The sequence below is a fragment of the Lissotriton vulgaris genome, chromosome 7 (assembly GCF_964263255.1).
Source record: "Lissotriton vulgaris chromosome 7, aLisVul1.2, whole genome shotgun sequence".
In the NCBI taxonomy this organism is placed as follows: domain Eukaryota; kingdom Metazoa; phylum Chordata; class Amphibia; order Caudata; family Salamandridae; genus Lissotriton; species Lissotriton vulgaris.
The window spans coordinates 1,380,241,308-1,380,262,436 of NC_141695.1; positions in this window are offsets into that span (position 1 = coordinate 1,380,241,308).

Here is a 21,129-nt window from a genome sequence, read left to right on the forward strand (position 1 = left end):
TCATTTACCTGAGAAGTGTGAGATCTGCCAGTCTTTCTCCTCCAGGACCCTGAGAGACAGAAGGAAGATCAGGCTCCAAGGACTGGACGAAAGAAGGCTGCAGAGCCAAGGTGGGTCTGGAAAGGCTGGATCTGCCTCCTCTGCACGTGCTAAGGCCTCTGGGGAGCTCCCCAGCGTCAAGAAGGTCAGAAAGCGTCGCCGTTCTCCGTCGACAGCATCGACCACGGCGTCGAGAGGCATGACGGCGGTCTGTTCCCCCTTCTCCCCAGGGCTCTGGGTCGAGACGACGTCCGTCGAGGGGACAGACGAGACCACCGTCGAGGTCGCCGCCGAAGACATTATCATCTTCGTCGTCTACACATCGATGTCAAAAAGATTTCAGCCGGCGCTCGCCGTCGAGGCGACACCACCGTTCTACGTCGACTCGAAGGTCAGCGTTGAGAAGGAGTTCACCGACGTCTAAGCGGAGAAGACGTTCGACGTCGACAAGACGGTCATCAACGTGGAGACGGCGGAGCCCGTCGTCGAGGCGTAGGTCGCCGACGTCGAGAAGACGTTCGTCGAAGTCAAGGAGGCGTTCTTCGACGCCGAGGAGGCGATCAGCGTATAAGAGGAAGAGATCTTCCTCCAGGAGGCGTTCTGGAGCCAGGAGTCCTTCCAGGTCATCTGGGGCAAGACTGCGACGTTGTTCACCGACAGGGGGCGCTGCATCTCGATCGCCTACACCCAGGAAGAAGACGACGGAGTCACCGGGCTCGGTGTACTCTGAGGTGTACTCGCCTCCTAAGCCGAGGACGCCTAGTCCTCCTCCTCCACTGCTGAAGGAGCCGCCGCTGCGCACTCCTTCGCCGCCTCCTCTTCCGGTTCCTCCACGTGTACCACCACAGTTGCCGCCTCCGGTGCCTCCACGTACAGCACCACCAAGGCCTCCGAGGTAGACTTCACTGCCGCACCTTCCAACGCCGCCTAAGGGGGCAACTAGGCCGCGGTCCCCGGTCAGGCCACCGCCGCAGGTTCCAAAATCGGCCTCTCCTCAGGCACCCACGGAACGCCCATGGCCTAGTAGACCCAGATCTTGCTCCGGACGGAGAGAGGGAGGTCCAGGAGTCGCCGTTGATCATCGACGAGATCCAGACTACGCCATAGGAGGGGTCGGTCTCGGTACAGCACGGGATCGTCCAGCACAAGGGAATATTCTCCGACCTTATCCGAATCCCCTCAGACGAGGGTATCCCGGTGGACGATGTGGTGTCCTTTCAGGAGGTTTTGCTGAGGGGTGCTAACAAGCTGGGCATCACGTTGACGGTGCCCACGCTCTCGACCTCCGTCATCTTTGAAACTCTTCACAATAAGCACCTGTCTCGGCCTCTATTGCCCTTGGTTCCAGGGTTAGTGGAACCCGCAATGGAGCTCTTTCTCACTCCGGCAGTGACGAAGGCAGTCTCCTCAAGGCTGCAGAAGAAGTACAAGGCACCTGATACAGACCCGGCTTTCCTCCGGACGGATCCCATTCCGGATTCCGTAATAGTGACGGCGGCGAGAAAGCAACATTCCACCACTCCATCGTCTAATGTGCCTCCGGACAAGGAGAGTCGCTGGTTGGACTCAGCGGGCAGGAATGTATGCGGGACGGCCGCTACCTCCATGAAGGCTGCCAGTGCATCAGCACTGTTGGGGCGCAATGATCAGGCTCTGTGGGAGTCTCTCCAACAGACCTCCTCCCTCAGGAGAAGAAGGAGGACTTCATGGAGATCCTGAACGAGGGGTTGCTGGTGTCAAATCAGCTCATCAGCGCAGCTGCGGACTCGTCGCTCCTGGCAGCCCATGGTTACTGCCATGGTATCAACCAGAGGCACCACGATTGGCTAAAATTGACATCTTTAAAGCCCGAAGCACAGCAGAGGTGGCCAATCTGCCCTTTTCGGGAGAGACCCTCTTCGGGAAGCACACTGACGACGAGATGGCCCGCATGAAGGCGGAGGCCGAGATTCTGACAGCGGTGGGCTTGGAGAAGCCCAAGGACCAGAAGAAAAACTACCGCCCGTTCCAAAGATGGTACGGGGCGCAAGGTAGATGGCAAGGACAGCAGTCTGGACAGCAACAACAGCAGCAGTTCCAGAGGAAGCCCTTCCAAAAATGTCATAAGGGCAGGGGTGGTCAGCAGTCTGCCACCGCGTCCAAAGGCCCGGCCGGGTCTCGGCCCTGAGCGGTTACTTCCCCGTCATCCGTTACCCAGTCCGGTGGGGGGAAGCATTCAATATTTTCTGGCAGAGTGGAGAAAAATTACTCAGGACAAGTGGGTGCTGAATATTGTTTGCAATGGATACAGTCTTCGGTGCACTAGCCCGCCTCCAACAATTCCACCGGTTTGCTCACAGTTTCAGCTGCGCGAGCTCCAGGCGGAGGCCGATACCCTGTTAAGGAAAAGGGCTATAGAAGACGTCCCTCTGTCTCAAAGGGGAAGAGGTCTGTACTCATTGTTCTTTCTGGTTCGCACAAAGGACAAGAACGAGTTCAGGCCCATTCTGGATTTGCGACAAGCAAACAAGTGGATTCGCAGAGAGAAATTTTGCATGCTGTCATTGCATCAGATTTACCCTCAGCTGCAACCGGGAGACTGGCTATGTGCTATAGACCTACAGGATGCGTAGTTCCATGTGCCCATTGCACAGAAACACAGGAAGTTCCAGCGATTACAAGTCGGCTCCAATCATTATCAATATACAGTACTGCCATTCGGACTGAAGTCTGCGCCCAGGACGTTTTCGAAGTGTGTGGCAGTGGTAGCGGAACACCTAAGGAAGAACAAGGTGTTTGTCTGCCCGTACCTGGACGATTGGTTGATCAAGGCATCCTCCTTCTCGGAAGCTCAAGCGCACTTCCGGAGGATGTGCGTTCTGTTGAACAAACTGGGGTTGCACATCAGCATGTCCAAGTCTGTCCTGACTCCGGTCCAGTGCATTCAGTACTTCGGAGCCTGCATCAACACGCTGTCGGCAAGCGTGTCTCCTTCGGAGGAAAGACGATTATCACTCCTTCGGAAGGCTCAGGCTCTTATGACCGCTCCATCTACAACAGTGAGGACAGTGTCTTTTCTACTGGGGTCGATGGCCTCCTGTATCTTCCTCACACCACACGCACGGCTTCACATGAGACCGCTGCAGGAGTGTCTGGAGGATCAATGGGACCAGAAGAGAGGCAACTGGGACGACAAGATACGACTGTCTCTACATGCTCTACAGTCTCTGAAATGGTGGTGTTCAGTGGAGAATCTCCTCCAGGGGGTTCCCTTCCAAAGGACATTCCCACTCAGACTATCGTGACGGATGCTTCTCTCCACGGCTGGGGGGCGCATTCCGGAGACTTACAGATACAAGGAACGTGGTCCCCGACGGAGTCCACGTATCATATCAATTTCCTGGAACTCAGAGCTGTTCACTTGACACTGAAGTCCTTTCATCCGACCTTTCAGAACAATTCTCTGCTTGTGCAGACGGACAATACGACCACGATATATTAGCTCAACAAGCAGGGGGGTTAGAGATCGCGCACCCTGTCGCAGGCGATCTGGCACTGGCTGCTGGACAGAGGACTGACGATAACTGCTACCCATTTGCCAGGTGTGCAGAATGTTCAGGCGGACGCACTGAGCAGACTGATTCAGGAAAACCACGAATGGGTCATCAACGACGAAGTACTAGGAGAAGTCTTCGCAAGGTGGAGGACTCCAGACCTAGATCTGTTTGCCACCGCCGAAAACAGCAAATTCCAAAACTTCGCATCCAGGTACTACCAGCAGGGGACGCTGGGGAATGCGCTATGGATCAACTGGTCGAACAGCTTTCTGTACGCTTTTCCACCCATTCCCCTGATTCCGGCGGTGCTCATCAAGCTGTCCCAGTCCAGGGCCCGGATGATCCTGATTTCCCCCAAATGGCCCGGGCAGTGGTGGTTCACGGACCTGCTTCACCGGTCTCTCCTTCCTCACGAAGTTCGGGGGGCAGATGGTGCACCCCAACCTCTCGTCTTTGAGTTTGGCGGCATAGCTCCTGAGATAGTGCAATATGGCCATTTGAATCTTCCTGAAGATTGTGTGGACATACTGAAGGAGGCTAAGCGTCCTTCCACTAGGACTTCTTATGCTTACAAGTGGAAGAGATTCTGCATCTGGTGCAAGTCCAAGAACAATGATCCAACGACATGTAAGGAAGATGTCATCCTTCCATATCTATTACATTTGGCGCAGTCTGGCCTTAAATTTAATTCCATTAAGGTTCATCTCGCTGCGCTGACTGCCTACAGGAAATGCCCTTCATAGACCTCCTTCTTCCGGATCCCTGTGATCAAGGATTTGTTTGGAAGGCTTGAAGAAAGTGTTCCCTCCTGTACGGCTTCCTTCGCCTTCATGGGAATTGAATGTGGTGCTGTCCAGATTGATGAAGGAGCCTTTTGAACCGATTCATAAGGCTTCGTTGCAGCACCTGTCCTGGAAGGCGGCGTTCCTCGTGGCCATTACATCGGCACGCAGGGTGAGTGAACTTCAGGCGTTGTGTTGCCAAGAACATTATACTGTATTTCATGCTGCTAAGGTTGTTATGCGTACTCACCCTAAATTTCTCCCAAAGGTTATCTCTGATTTCCATGTTAACCAGATCATAACTTTACCTAGGTTTTTTCAGAATCCTTCATCTCCAGCGGAAAGGTCTCTACATTCCCTGGATGTTAGGAGGGTGTTGAAATTTTATCTGGATAAATCCAAAGATATTCGTTGTTCAGACCAATTGTTTATCAATTATTGATCAGTCCGGACCGGTCTTGCTACCTCGAAACAGTCCATTTCGAGGTGGATTGTGTCCTGTATACAATTGTGTTACCAGAAGGCTAATAAGCCCTTGGGGGTAAACCTAAGGCTCATTCCACCAGGGGCAAAGCTGCCACGACGGCTTTGCTACGTAATGTTCCTATTGCAGAAATCTGCAAGGCGGCCACTTGGAAGTCGGTCCATACCTTTGCTAAGCATTACTGTCTAGACACTGATGCCAGGGGGGCGTGGCTTGGACGCCGATCGGGATGGCGGCGTGAGCTCGCAGCTCCGCGCGGAATCCCGCTAATTCTCCTGTTTTTCGGGACCCTAGGCGACCCGGAGACGACGCTCCTGCCCTCTGAAGTGCAGGGGGACAGCTGGGCGTAATCGGAGAGTCGCTGGGGGACTGCTGGCCCCGAGGAGATCGAGGAAGGAGGCAGGCCGAGGTGTAGCCCGGGGTGTGAAGAAAATGGCGGCGAGGAGGTCGGACGGTCCCGAACTTCAGACCTTAGTCCGGTTGTCGCCAAGTAGCGGGGGACCCTGCACCCGGCTGCCAGACGCACTAGGATTGGCGGCGCGATGCCCTGAGACCAGGGGACGCTGACCCGATTCACCCAGAAGATCGGGGGCTCACGTCGGCCACCGCCCTAAGACTCATCCTCCCCCCCACAGGCCAAGGGGGGTGACGGAACGGAGCTCGTCCGCCTGGCCATTGCTCCTGAGAACGTCGGCGGGGACATAGCACTGCCCGGTGCCCGGTGGTCGGCACGGACCCGCGGGTGTACCCGCAGAACGGGTGACCGGACTTGTGACGCAGCGCCCTGACATGGCGGCGATCGGAGGGCCGATGCCCGGGAGCCGCGAGGGGGACTCGGCGACATCGACTCGGCTGAGTGAGAGTCCCTCCCCGGAGCTGGACCAGGAACAGCGGCTGAACCGGCGCTTGGATGCCATCCTGGAAGCGATCACCTCCACTAAGGAGGCATTACACAATGACATTGCCCAAGTGGCCACGGGCCTGGGGCTGCTACGCGCGGATCACGCGAAGCTGGCGGATCGGGTCAAGGATCATGACCAACTGTTGCTGGACCTGAAGCCATCGGTGGTGACCGCGGAGCACAGAATCACGGACATCTTGGCCCGACTGGACACTCTGGAGCGGAGGGCGGAGGATGCCGAAGGCCGCAATAGGCGGAACAACGTGCGGGTCGTAGGCCTGTCGGAACGGATTGAGGGGGAGGATGCGGTGGCCTACATGGAGAACTGGTTCCGCACTGTGGTGGCGCCGGAGGGGCTCACTCCATTTTTCACTCTGGAGCGCGCCCACCGGGTGCCCGCTCGCCCGCCGGGGCTTGGCCGCCCCCCCGACCGATGGTGGTGCGGCTCCTCCACTACAAGGACCGAGATCTCCTCATCCAGCGGGCCAGGATGTCGGGCCCTTATGAGGTGGAGAATAGCAAAGTAACGATCTTTCCGGATTATACGCAGGCGGTCCAGAAGGACAGGGCATCGTTCCTTGCTGTGAAGAAGGAGCTCAGGGAGGAAGGCATCCAGTACTCCTTGCTCTATCCGGCCAAGCTGCGGATTATCATGGATGGCACCACACACTTTTTCCAGACTCCGGACAAAGTTTGGCAATGGCTTGAGTCGTACAGAGCGGGGACGGACAGAACGCACCAAAGCCGGAGAGACCAACCCAAGCAGCCCCGGGTGCGGCAGTCACAATGCATCAGATCCCGCAACAGGCGCCAGCGGGAGAAACGGGAGGCTCAAATGGCGGCGGAGAAGAGGGATGCACTCGCAGCAACGGCGGCCATTACTGGGTCGCAACAGAACAGTGAACGGGCCGACACGGACTCGGGAGGGGAAGGCAGCAGAACAGGAGGGGAACTTTCGGAGGCGGAGAGCCAGAAGGGGCCGATAGTAACCCCACAGACTTCGGATGTTATTTTCTGCGGCTGAGATAGAACTGGGACTAGATCGGGACTTCATGGTAGGGTGATATCCTGTTGCTGGGGGGCGGGTTGCCGGGTGGGGGAGCTGTGTGTTCGGAGGGGATGAAGTGCGGGACGCGGGCTCCGCTAGCTGGGGTCGGCGGCGACTCACCCCCCCTAGGCCCTTAAGGTCGACTGTGGTGGAGACCACAGGGTAAGTGTGTGAGACGTTGGATCAAGGTTTGGATGGGGGCGGCCATCGGGTTCGTGTGCTCTGTCCTGGGGAGTGGGGTTTGGGGAATGTTTCAGTTTTGGGACTGTTTGGGGGGGGGCAACTGCATTGGGGGGGCCATGGATTGTTGTTATTTGATTCGGACTGTACGGAGTTGGAATGGGGACATTACCTAACTTGAAATGCCTAACGTGGAATGTCCGGGGGCTGCGGACTATGGTGAAGCGTCACAAAGTACATGCATACCTGGTACGTAGGGGGGTTCAGATTGCTATGCTCCAGGAGACTCATCTCACCAAAAAAGAGTGCGCTGCCTTGCAGAAAAGATGGCGGGCCAGGTTTTCGGCACCACTTATTCAGCGTATGCCAGGGGGGTCTTGATCTGGGTGAGGGCGGGGATACCCTTTCAAGTGCTGAATCAGGTAGTAGATCCGGATGGCAGGTTTGTAGCGGTGGAGGGGAGGTTATATGGACGGGATGTGGTTTTCTGTTGTGTTTATGCACCGAACGCTGACCAAGGCCGATACTTTGATAGCCTCTCGGGGTCCTTGGCCTCCTTCCTGGCGGGTCCGATAGTGCTAGGGGGGGACTTCAACTCGATTACGGATGTTGCTCTGGATAGGTCCCATCCCCCCCTAGTAGACTCCCCTGTGCGCAGGCTGGCCGCGCACAGGAAGGACTGGCAAGAACGATGGGGGTTGCTGGATGTCTGGAGGGAGAGGCACAGGGGAACCAGGGATTATTCCTTTTATTCCGCTCTCCATGATCTACATGTCAGGATCGATTCGGTGCTTTGCGGGGGCTCTCTAGCCCCATTGATTACTCATGCGGAATACCTGGCTAGGACTATATCCGATCATAACCCCCTATTGGTGCATATTCAGTGGCAGAGGGAGCGCTCCGTGATACCAACATGGCGGCTTCGGCCGGAGACGCTAGAGGATTCTGTGTTCGACGATGCGGTCCGGCAAGGCATTGATAGTTATTTCGGTGTGAATGAAGGCACGGCTGCGAGTCGGTCTACTGAATGGGACGCAATGAAAGTGGTGGTGAGAGGGGTGTGTTTGGGCAGGTTCTCGAATGCTCGTACGACTGTGCTGAATGATTTAATGAGAGCGGAGGAAACTTTGAGGGACTTGGAGCGCCGCAGGCCAACTAGGCCAGGTCTACAGGCCCAGTTGCTGGAAGCGAAAGAAGTGGTAGCCGCGGAGACGGAACGTTTGAGATGTTATGACTATAGGCAGTACATTATCAGGGCACACGCAGAAAGGGACAAGGTGGGTACCCTCTTGGCCAGACTAGCTAGTCCGGAACTTAGGGGCTGCCCGATCCTCAGCATTAATAATGCGCAGGGAGAGAGGGTGTACTCCCAGGCAGCTGTATTGGACCGCTTTAGGGGATATTATGAGGGCCTGTACCGGAGTCAGCTGGGAGTGGGGGTTCAGGACATCACGGAGTACCTGGAGGAGAGACCGCTTCCGGTCCTGGACGAGGATGACGCGAAGGAACTGGGTAGTCCGATCACGCTTACGGAAATTCGGGTGGCCATCAAACATATGGCCCGTAACAAGACGCCCGGGGTGGACGGACTGCCAATCGAGTTCTATCAACACTATGTGGACATTCTGGCACCCAGGCTGCTGGTGGTGTATACGGAAGCCTTCGAGAAGGGGACATTGCCTGGCTCCATGCGGGAGGCCTTGATAGTGCCGCTCTTAAAGCCTGGCCGGGAGGCCGCGGACGTGAGGTCTTATCGCCCGCTGTCCATGCTGACGGTGGACTTAAGATCCTGAGTCGCATTCTAGCCACTAGACTGGCCCCGCACATGACAGGCCTGGTGCACAGGGACCAGGCCGGGTTTATACCCACGAGGAGCACGGCGATGAATATCCGCCGACTGGTGGGAATAATGGACACCATCTTGGATGGGGAGGGAGTGCCGGCGGTTCTGTCTGTGGACATCGAGAAGGCCTTCGATAGCTTGGAATGGCCTTTCTTGGATGGAGTGCTGGAGAGGTTTGGCATGGGCGACGGGTTTCGAAGGTGGACGAGGGTCTTATATACCTCGGCGACGGCGAGAGTACGATTGGGCGGCCTGGTGTCTGCAGCGTATCCGGTGGGCAGGGGGACACGACAGGGATGCTCTCTCTCCCCTCTGTTGTTTGCCCTGGCGATGGAACCCTTGGCGGTCCATGCGAGGTCAGGCGACCGATACGCGGGGATAGTGAGTGATGGGCAATGGCATTATATATCGCTCTATGCGGATGACTTGCTCCTGTACCTAGCTGACACCTCGGGGGCACTGGCTGGAGCGATGGATCTGTTGTCTGAGTTTGGCCGGCTGTCGGGCCTTAAGGTCAATTGGGCGAAGACTTGCGCGTTTCCGCTGAGAGCAGGATCGCCGGCCCCTAGCAGCGACTTGGGTGTGGTATGGGAACCCTCCTGCATCACCTACTTGGGTGTCCGCATTTACCACTCGGCTGCGGACCTTTTGGAGGGTAACATTGGCCGTTGTGTACGGGCGTTGCGGGGCAGCTTGTCTTTCTGGTCGACCCTCCCGCTGACAGTCCTGGGCAGGATAGCACTGTTGAAAATGGTGGCGCTCCCCCGCTTCCTCTATTATTTCCGAACGCTGCCTGTCTGGATTCCCCAGGGGGTGTTCAGGGAACTGCGGTCAATGATTACTGGCTTTCTATGGGGGCATGGCCGCCGCAGAATAGCCCTGAACACGCTACTCCGCCCCAAGCAGGAAGGGGGCATGGCCGTGCCCGACCTTGAGCTGTATTATCTAGCGGCGCAGTTGCAGGTCCTCACGCAGAACGTAGCCAGGGTGTTCCGGGGACCGGAGGGAGACCGGGATCGGGGGATACAGCGCCACGTGCTGTCATACATCATCATGCAACAGCGACTCGAGTTACGGGCCCTCACCATGGAAGAGCGGACGCTCCGGCTGTGCTGGCAGAGGAGCCTTCGGAGAGCGAGGGCATCGCGGCCTTATGCCCCGGAGATCCCGATCGGGATGTTGACGGCATTGCCGCACGGTGGAGATTGGTCCCCGTTGTTGGATTGGGAGGAAGCGGGGTTGCAGGTGGTGGGCGACTTGTACATAGATGGGGCGTTGGCGCCGTTCGAAGTTCTCCGGGACCAGTTCGGACTGCCTGAGGGGGGCTTCCTCCTACATGCGGCAGTTGTGGCTGCCGTGCAAAAGCACTGGAAAGAGGGGCTCCTGGAACCCGCGACGACTATGGCGTGCCAATATGTGGTAATGGCGGCTGGTACATTCAAAGCTGTGACGTGCCTCCATAATAGGATGCTGCACGAAGGGCTGGAACCACTCCACGGGCTCAAAGCTAAATGGGAGGTGAGCGTTGGCCGGCCCATACCGGATACGGCGTGGGGCCATATCCTGCGACGCACGTGGAAGGGCACTAGGAACGCGCGCTTTCAGCAGGTCCATTTCTATGTGCTCCATAGGGCCTATTTAACTCCAGAGAAACTACAGCGGCACTTTCGGGTGCCGGATGCCTGTTGCCCCCGGTGTTCGTCTCTGGGGGCGGACATGGACCACTTGTTTTGGGGGTGTCCACAATTGGGGACCTATTGGGCGGAGGTAGGGGAACTCCTGAACGAAGTGACTGACAGGGAGGTAGAATTCGACATGGCGGCGTGCCTATTGCTCTGGTTCCCGCATACTAAGCACACCAGGGTGACGAGTAAATTCATAGACCTGGGTCTGATATTGGCACAGAGGGAAATATCGTGGCACTGGAAGTCAAGGGGAGGTCCCTCACTGCGTAGATGGAAGAATGAGTTGCTACGGTGGTCTGACTGCGAGAGCGTGCTCCGGATGAAGCAAGCAGTGAAGTTGGGGAATGAGAAGGCACTGGATGCGGCGCGTGCATGGGAGTTAGTGGTACAGGCTTTGCGTGATGCTTTAGTTGAGGATGAGGAAGGTGAGAACTAAGCCGCTGGACACCGCGGGGCAAACACAGAAGTATGGAATTATGCACTGTAGTGGACCCATCCAGTTCGATAGCGCGAGGCACACACCTTAGCAGTTGCCAGGGGGGGGGGGGGTTTGGGGGGGTTGGCTGTAGGGGGTTTAGGGAGGGCCGGAAGCCATTGGAGGGTTGCTTGATGAGGCCTTGGACCTACTGGGACGGTGGATATCGAGAGTGGGTAGACTGATTGGGTGGAACGGCCTGGTACGAAGGCCCGTATGACCTAGGGCAGGCCCGGCGAGGGCGATTACATTGATTACCACGGAGATGGCTGAAGGGAATGTTGTTGCGGGTGGGGGGGTAAAAGCAGATACGCAAAACGACCTTCCGCCAGGGTCCCAATGGGACGTACACTGTGATGTGTTCCTTTCGAGCGATGTGATATGCCGCCCGGCCTCCGGGATGCGGGCTGAATGGCTGTGTACGACTGTGAACTATCATTGGACGGGGGGAGCCCACAAGTGCACTGGCTGTTTAATTGTATCCTGTGGTTTATAACTCTGCAATAAAAATATAATTTAAAAAAAAATACAAATAGACACTGATGCCAGGACAGATGCTCAGGTTGGGCAGGCTTCGCTGCGAAATCTGTTTGCACAGTAGTGGTGTTATTTCTCTTATTCTCCACCGCCGCTTTGGTGTTGGGATGGGCTTGCCATTCTATTCACTAGATTATGAATATACACAGAGATCCCCTACTACAGAAGGAGTAGTTTCTGTCCTGTAACTCCAGTTCTGTAGTAGGGGTATCTCCGTTATAGTCATAAGCGCCCGCCCTCCTCCCCTGTGGAGAAAGATATTCATGTAAGGAAAGCTACAGGTCTGGCGTGTTACGCCTTCAAAAAGAACTGAAAGTAAAAGTGACCTGCTGTGCATTCTGGGATACTGAGAGAGTTCTGGAAAGTTTTCTTAAAGGCACAGTATCCCGGTCTGAGCCACATAATGGCAGCCTATGGGGCTTGTCTGTCCACCCCTTCTTCTCTATCATTCCTGAGGTTTTTGTGAGAAAAGGGAAGTTTTCTCTGTGAGGAAAAATTGGACAGGCTGTGCGGTTTGTGGTTTTGGTGGAATTTCCAGTTGAAGTACTGAACAGTGTAGCCTGAATTATCTGTCTTTAAATTCTCTCTTAAGTGTCTGTGCAGGTCTGCATTTTTTGACAACTTAAGAGATTATTTTTGATTGCTCTGGGGTCTAAGCTCATGAGCGGGACTATTCACTAGATTATGACTATAACAGAGATACCCCTACTACAGAACTGGAGTTACAGGACAGAAACGACTCCATCTTCTGCTATTGACCTACTAGAACAGGACTTGTCCATGTTACAGCACGGGCAATCACAATTACGTTCTATTATGTTATTGAGCTGGACGCTGCAATCATTGCGCGCTGGTTATATGTCCTTGTGGGTTATAAACAGTACGTCCCTGTTTTCTGCGTACAGTCTAACAGAAAAACAGAAGGGAGCAAAATATACAATGCTGCGTATTGAAAAACTGGAAAGATTACCTTTTATTGTGGCTGAGTCACCGTCCACATAATGGTTAATCCATGGCCACATAACTCTATCGGTCACAGCTTTCCAGTTTCAATATTGCCTAGAACAACAACGGGCGGGCAGATATGAACAGTTGGGTAAGGAATACATCAGGGAATCTTGGGAATAACCGTACAGATTTCGATGCAGGAGTGGGGATCTTGAAGTGTTTCTACGCTGTACTAACTGTGAGAACGCTTTGAGTGGATCTCCCATATGGCAGGATATTAAGCTACTCTGAGCTTGTAATGGTTCAATGGCAAACTTATCCTGTTATTTGAAAGCTATTTCAGGCTTCTCTCTGGAGTTACTTGATCGTGAACAATCAAGATTGTTGTGTGATGCTAAAGGGCATTGCATATCTGGTAACTGTGAGCTCCAGGGTTACTTGCTGTATGCAAGTATTGTTTCCACTGACACATACAGTCAGGGAGGCACTGCTATGGCCTTCATTGAATGTTTCTCTTATACAGTTTGATACTCTGAGCAGAATGAAAGCCATGCTTTTACAGAAAACCGTGCCCTTAACCTCCGCCCGGGAGACATTTCATCTCCAGATCACAAGGTCCTTGGCCGAGATACAGGCACTAATATGAACAAACTGCCCTTTCCATTTCGCAGAAATGGTAAATCGTATCTTTAACATGTCTGATACGACGGGTATAGTCCACCTATTTAAGACCATATGTTCGGGACTATTAAGCACCTTTCAGACGGTCTTTGGAGTTATTCCAAACTTTATACACTCCGTATTCAGAAGCATTTTTGGAGGACTTCCGCTGATCCTGTTTCTAACAGCAAGTATCCTGATTGTAAATTTTCTGCTACGTAATGGACGACCGAGTCACCAAGGAGATGAAAAAGGCACTCCTAGAGCACAAATACTGTGGTTGCATGGTACAACATCTGGGCACACCTCGCCTACGAGAACTAAGTTCCTGTTATTTAGACCAGTCTGGATGGTCTGCATCTTACCTGTTCTCCGATGCCTGTTCTGCGGGGAGGAATGCGTGTTAGATCTGTGTCTGACACTTCCATCAGTTGCTCACCCGGACATTGATGCATTGCTGGACCCGAGAACAGATCATGTTCTGCGGTGTCCCTAGCGTATTCCTATGTTGATGGCAGCATTTTTGGAGCCAACACAGGAAATTTCTGATCCTGTTGGTGTGGACACCGGCTCCTTCACGAACACTCAAGCTTTGAATGGTGCACAGGCTGCCCCAACATCGGCTGCAGGCAGTACGAAGGATCATCTGTGCTCAATTGATGTAATCTGCAAGGTATTACAGGGATCGTCATCTGCAAAGGCAAGCAACAGCGATGTTGCGTCTACCAGCCAGGACGCATAAACATTTGGCCAGTTGTGTGCAAGGAAAAAGTCGGCTTTTTTAAACAAACTCACATTGGAGTTCCTAAATAAATTGACACTTTTTCATGACCTGCATGGCTTTCTAATTCTTGTAGTAGTTCGAACTATATATACGGACACATTTGAGCTATTGCTTGAGTGGCGCTTTCTACTTTTAGCACCTTTTTAGAGTTTTTAATTTTTTTGTAATGGAACTATTGTTTTAATGTAGGACTGCGTACCAGAACCTAGACGGGCAGTACGCTAGTATTGGATTATGTCGTCCGGTCGGATGAGGAGTGGGTGTTATATTCCATATAGGTACCCCAATATAGGCCCAGGTAACATCACAACCTTTCACCAATATTCGTCCCTACATTACATGCTTAATGGCTGCTTGGACTGACCTTTCACCTAGTTACAGTACTCCTTACAGAACATGGGGTTTCCCCTGAACAATAGGTTCATACATTATGCATGAGGATTCGGGATTGTCAGAAAATCAGCAGGACTATCATCTTCTGCATAATAACTATGTACAAGGTTCATTCCGACGTTATCCTTAGTTTGACAGTGGCACAGCAAGGTAGATCCCCCCCCGGGGATACTTTTGGGTATGTAAACATCCCATCTTACAGAGTGGAGATCAAAACTTCCATGCCAACACTGAAGCGAGACGCTGACATTCCTGCATGCAGACACTCCAGCTCGCAGCGGTCTGATCATCCCTTGCGGGTTGTTCAACTTTTGACCAAGATGGGTTCCCAGGATCTCTCACTTCAGGTAATGGGGTGGATGTTATCCTAGAAGGATTTTTGGCTTTAACGCGTACACACATGCTAGGTACACTTAGGTACATCAAGTTTGGATTGCATCGTAGGAGCACACACTTTTTATTGTCATATATTACATATGCCTGCCTGTATTCATGATTATAACGAAATGGTGGAGATTTACCATCCTTTCACTTTTCTAGTGCTTCTAATCCTTTGTCTGTTACTGTCTGATGATTATCTTAGCACACCTATTTGACACTAGAATGACGAATGTTCAAAAAAAGTTTATTGAAAACGTCCATACTGTTTATTCCGTGTACATCTCTGAGATTAATTGAGCACGAATGACTGAGCGAAAAGTATTGCACTGTTTCCACGATTCTGAGGGATCAGAGTTGTCATGTTTTCGATAGTTGCCAAGAACTATCCTCTCCTTGAGAAGAGGAGTTTCAAATGGCACTGTGAGCTAGCTGGCATACAGGCCAACATACCCGGTGGGGCCGTCTGAAATTAGTTCAGATGTCAAGCCAGCAGTTAATTGTAGTCTAAACGCGCAGATCTTATATAGTTTTATAAGAACTACACGACACATGGGGAGACAAATAATGGAGCATGATGGAGCCAGCAAATGGAAAGCCCATGGGTGGGCAGTAAGCCAACAAAGTAGATACAGCATGTCTCTTCGTGACAACGCATGCACGCTGTCTAGATCCGATATCTAAAAGTTATGTGCATTTATGGCATCCTGTTGAAACTGATACTGCAAATATTAGTAGGATACATTAGGACCACAACCAATGTTCCCTCTAAATATTTTCCTATGTGTGCAGCAGTGCAAGATCTCTGTGCCGAGGTCAAGGCTATGTGCACCCAGCAATAAAAATCTGCTGCAATTACCACTCCAAATTCTTGTTTACAACAAGAGCGAAAACTGGGGCTTTCACACACAGCTTTATTTAATAGGGTCTTGAGATAGTTTTGCAATGTAGTTAAAAGCCATCATGACATGAATTACTCTTGTGATACCTACGCCCCAATTTCGAAAAAGGACATCACTCATAAGGTTGTACCATGATTAGATTTTTATGAACAGCAGGGATGATCCAAGCACTCAGAAAAATTAGATCGCTTTTTTAAGCCGGATCTGGGCTGGACCTAGTGAAATATGTTGAAATCTTTCCCAGTGTAACTTGCCGACACCAGGATACATTGAGCAGCACCCGCAGATTGTCTGCTTTTCTTTCCAAGCAGAAATCTGCAGCTGGTGAAGGGGCATTCTTATTTACAATTCCACTTAGGCCAAAAACAAAAGCCTAATTTAAAGGGCTGTCAGATCTTTTGTTAAAGAATAATCCTGGCTGAGAGCCACCTGGGGCCTAATACTTAGATGCCAATGCAATGGAGGGGAAACTAAGGCACACAGCGTATTACGTTTACAATTCATGTACTTTAGAAAAACATTTTAGGAATGTTTTTTACTTTGTTCACCCCTTGTATATAAGCATGTACTATTGAAGGTTGGCCTTGTTTGTTAAGAAGGCATAGCATGTCCTGTAAGAAGGTAGACCTTGTATGTTCAAAATGTTATGCTGAGGAACCAAAACGTCATGATTTAAAATGTAACTCGGTGCTTGGGGTTGTCTGTAGTTATAAAAATGTTATTACTACGCAAAGGAACCCTTTTAAGCAGCCTTATATGAAACAATAGAGAAAGAAAACATTACGGTTTCTGAAGCAGTGACTTGCTATTTGCAAGCGACTTGGTGATGCTTGATTCATTGCTCACTGTGCTACATTAGAAGGATTGTAACTTATGAACTGCAAATAATAAAAGGATCTGTGTTAAAAGCAACAACCCATTTACCTATCTACATAAACTAAAAATCTGTGAGCTACACAATGTGCTTTAACGGTAGACAAGCTTACAATCTATGCAGCATTATGAGTCAAAACTGTAAGCACACACAACTCGGCTCTCCAGCAACTGCATTAACCCCCCGAGTTATATTATCATTCTTATTATGATGCCTGAGACTTGCTGGGCATGCAAATATCTCTGTAGAAGGTGTCTTAACCCCATAGATATATTATAATGCAGCCTTTGTGATCAATTAAGCCATGCAGATCTACTGTAATGTTTAACTTTGTTGCCAGTTTCTTTGCAGCAGAGTAAAAAAAAAATGTAAAAGATAACATCAACACTCTATATCCCTTATCTTTTGACACGCCTTGACCACCAATTTATGTATTCTCTACATAGTGTTTCTACTTCCAGCACGGAATTTCACACATCAATTAGGTCTTTGTAGTGGTTTCATAGTGAATCTGCAAAAAAAGTGCCCAATGTAAAATCAGCACGTACAGGATAATAGCCTAAAAGAACAATTATTTCCCCTAGCACTAACAGCACCATATGTAAACAGATTGTCGAGCTTTATTTTGTATTTCCGCTCAAGTTTCTATTTCCATACGTACTTTAAAAAGTTTTAGCACACCCTCAGCGTCATGCGTCATGAAAGCTTTTTTCATGCATTGGCCATGGCCTCAGAATATGGCAATGTAGCAGAAGAAGATCTGGGTAAAGAGTTGGGCCTGCCAAGAAATTAACAGAGAGCTGAGCCAAGAGTTGGCTCTGACGCTAAGAGCCTATGCACAAGCCTTGAACATATTTGGAATGGAAATCATTCAACAAACATCATGCTAGAATATGATAAACTTGCCATCAAAATTAACGAAAGTGTAAATCTTGTACAGAACACTCAGAAGCATTTCCCTTAAGTACATCAGATTATTTAGAAAATATTTATTAAAAGTGAGTGTCTTTAAACATGAACTGAGAAACAGTAAATCAAAACACGGCGCCGCCTACCCTTACTGTGGATGTAATGTAGGACACTTACACCACAACAATAAAGGACAATACATGAATTCCTGTGTGGTGCCTGCCCCCCAAATGGTGCTGTTGCTAAGGCAAGTTTTTCTGTTTTTTTTTTAATATAGCGTAAAGTAGGCCTAATGGCATTGAAGCGCTATAAATGAGCACCTATTACATTATACAAAGGCGCATTCGTTGTTTATAGGCACTGGGAGATTAAGTGTTTTGGCCAGAGTGACAGGATGTTAAAAGTGCACACATTGGCAACTTGTTTGTCAAACATTTTATAGGTTTTAACGGTGCCTTTCTCTCTCCCATCCGTCTTATCGGGAGAGAAGGAAAAGTTGTAAGAGTAGTTTGAGTTAGCTATGTATAATCCTAAATGGCCCTCTGGTTTACTGTTCTAGATGCCCTAAAATGACAGCGTGATCACAGCACCTCGCCCAGAGCCATCAGAATAAATGCAGTCTCACTGGACCTGGTATCGCAACGCAGAGGCCCCGAGTTGGGACATCGTCACAGACTAAAAGGTTAGAAGTTGCTCAATTACTAAATGCAAATTCATAGGCATTATGAAGGCCTTTCTGAAGAATTCTGGGGGCCCAACGCAAAATGGCAACATTCTTGCTGGCCAGGATTCAACCCTGTTTCGCTGTTTCCAAAGCCGGGAGCTCTGACACAACACCAAATGCTCTCTGCACAAATCTGGCAGGCCCCTGGCACAAATCTGGCAGGCCGTCGACACAATCAGACGAAGAAGCAGGTGTAGATGCCACGAGCTCTCTGGTGTTTCAAACCCACTTTGCCTGAGCCGGAACAGGTGCTCTTCCAATCGGTTTGGCAAAAGTGCTGCACCTGCGCCTCGCATTTTGCCAGCAAGGTGACATTTACTTGTGCCGTTTATGAGTTGTATTTCTGGGTGTGGCTGGCCAGTGGTTTTGTGGTGAGGTGTGCGCTTTGGGAGAGAGTGCGCGCGCTGCAGAAAGGCGCGCGCTCATGTTAGAGGGAACTATGGTTTCACAACCAAGAATTAATAATGGAATATTACGTATTGTCCTTGCTAACGATGGAATCCAAACAGTTGGTTGGCGTTAAACGACCAGTTTCAGCACTTATACGACTCTACTGATGATGAATGTGACTTGAATTAAAATACATCGGCATAGGAGTTGGAATTATCTTGCAAACTAAGCTTCTGTAGTTGGAAAATACACGGTCCACAGAATTGCATAACAATGGGGTTATAGAGCATGTTTTATGCAACTACCATATCATTTTTCTGCAGGAGACATGGTTGCGAGCAAAGTCTAATATTAATGGTTTTGTATCAATTGGGAAGCCAGGGAGAAGCTCGTGGAGAAGGTATACTATGTGGTGGTCTCCTTATGTTAATTTCTACAAGAATAATAAGTCGTGTGAAAAGTTGACTGGGAAAATGAGTGAGTGCAAATAATTGCTGAAGTGCAAGTGGCCCCAGGGGATAATCAAAAGTTAAAATATATATATATATATATATATATATATATATATATATATATATATATATATATATATCATCCATTGGTAGTCTCACTGAAAACATGTCCTGTTTCATCGATAAATTTCTATTCCCCTTGGTACTCACTTTACCCTCATATGTTCGGGATACCAAGGATTTTCTCAACAAAATTGGGAATGTGAATTGGGACAATGACTGCCAGCTTATTGTGTTGGACATCACAAGTTTGTACACAGTCATAGACCACCAGCATGGCCTAAAAGCTATTCAGCATTTCCTGAACTTGAGACAATTAGGATTCACCAAACAGAACACCATGATCCTCGAATTTACTGAATTTTGCTTGAGTAACAACATCTTTTTATTTGAGGACCAATTGTTCATGCAGGTGTCTGGAACGGCGATGGGTACCTGCTTCGCTCCCAGCTACGCGAACCTCTTCGTTGGCTGGTGGGAGGAGCAGGTACCCAGGAGCTGTATGGCAGATGGCTCAGAGGGAAAGACTGAGGGTTGGTTCAGGTACATTGATGACCTGTTTATTTTCTGGCGGGGTTCATCTGTAACAGCACATGCCTACATCAACCTACTTAATGAGAATGACTATAATCTACATTTTTCAGGGACGGTGAGTCCGGTAACTGCGGACTATCTCGACCTAAAAGTGTTTTCAGAGGACCATCAGATTCACACAGCCCTACACAGAAAAACCACTGCTGGTAATTCTACACTTTTTGCCAGCAGTAGCCACCCCCCACAACTCATTAAGAGTATTCCATACGGAGAGTTACTCCGACTCAGAAGGAATTGCTCAAGATTAGAGGATTTTGAGGTGGCAGCGAAGGAATGTGTGAATAAATTCATGGCCAGGGGATACGGAGAAGTCCTTTTAAATAACACCTTGAGAAGAGTAAGAGGTATCCCTAGAGATTCCTTGCTGACAACTAAACCGACTACAAGGAACAATTCCATGACATCAACAGTTGGTAAAGGCAAGTTTAGACTAATAACTCCTGGAGCTAATGATTTAAGGGCTATGCTCCGTAAGAACTGGCACATTCTCAAAACAGATAACACACTCAAAGATGACCTACCTACTCACCCACTCATAACCTTCAACAAAGCCAGATCTTTAAGAGACTATCTGGTAACTAGCCATCTAGAGAAACCACTTCCTAAGAGTAACACCCTAAAAACCATGAGTGGCTTTTACCCATGTGGAAAATGCAAGGCGTGTGCCGGAAGTAAAAGGGTCCTCTCCATAGAAATACCCGACACTGGTAAGAAACTGCAAATCAAGCAGTTTATTACATGCAGCACACCTTTAGCAGTTTATTGTCTGACCTGCCCGTGTGGCCTCCGCTACATAGGGAGCACAATCAACATGCTTAAACTACGGATCTTAGAACATCTAAGAGCGATTAATAAAGCAGATCAATCTTATCCAGTCGCCCGGCATTTTGCAGAGAAACACAATAGAGACCGTAGTCAGCTGCAATACTTTGGCCTTGACACCATTAAGAACACCGTCAGGGGAGGAGACCGTCTGCGACGATTACGTAGACTAGAATCACGCTATATAATAGACCTTTCCACAAAATGGCCTAGAGGGATGAACAGTGGGGAAGAAATGGTATTCCATCTAGGCAAATGATGTAGGGGTTGCCTGTAAATCTCACTGTATACTGTGTGTATCTATCTGCCGAACTTCTGTGGATTAATATATGAACTATACATTTCAGGTGCTAACAACAATCTAGTGCTCGGATGAAACTTGGGACTGATTATCCACTGTTGTACAAAATTTCTGGCACACATACGCCTATTTATGGTTCATATCCTTTGTTACAATCACTCATAGGTTCAAAGGGCTCTTTGATTCCTAATAGAAAATGATGTTTGTAAATTAATTATATATGATGCACATGTGGCACTTTTTCCCTTTTTCCTTTACCTTGTTGACTCTTTTAGTTTATACACGATGACACAGACTTTTTTATCAATTTGTTGATGTATAAAATCCAGTGTAAGAATGGGACTCACCTCTAATGATTTTGGAATATTTCCGGAGGACTGTTGCCGATCCACGGCTATATCAAACAGTGTAAATGTAGCACAATTAAC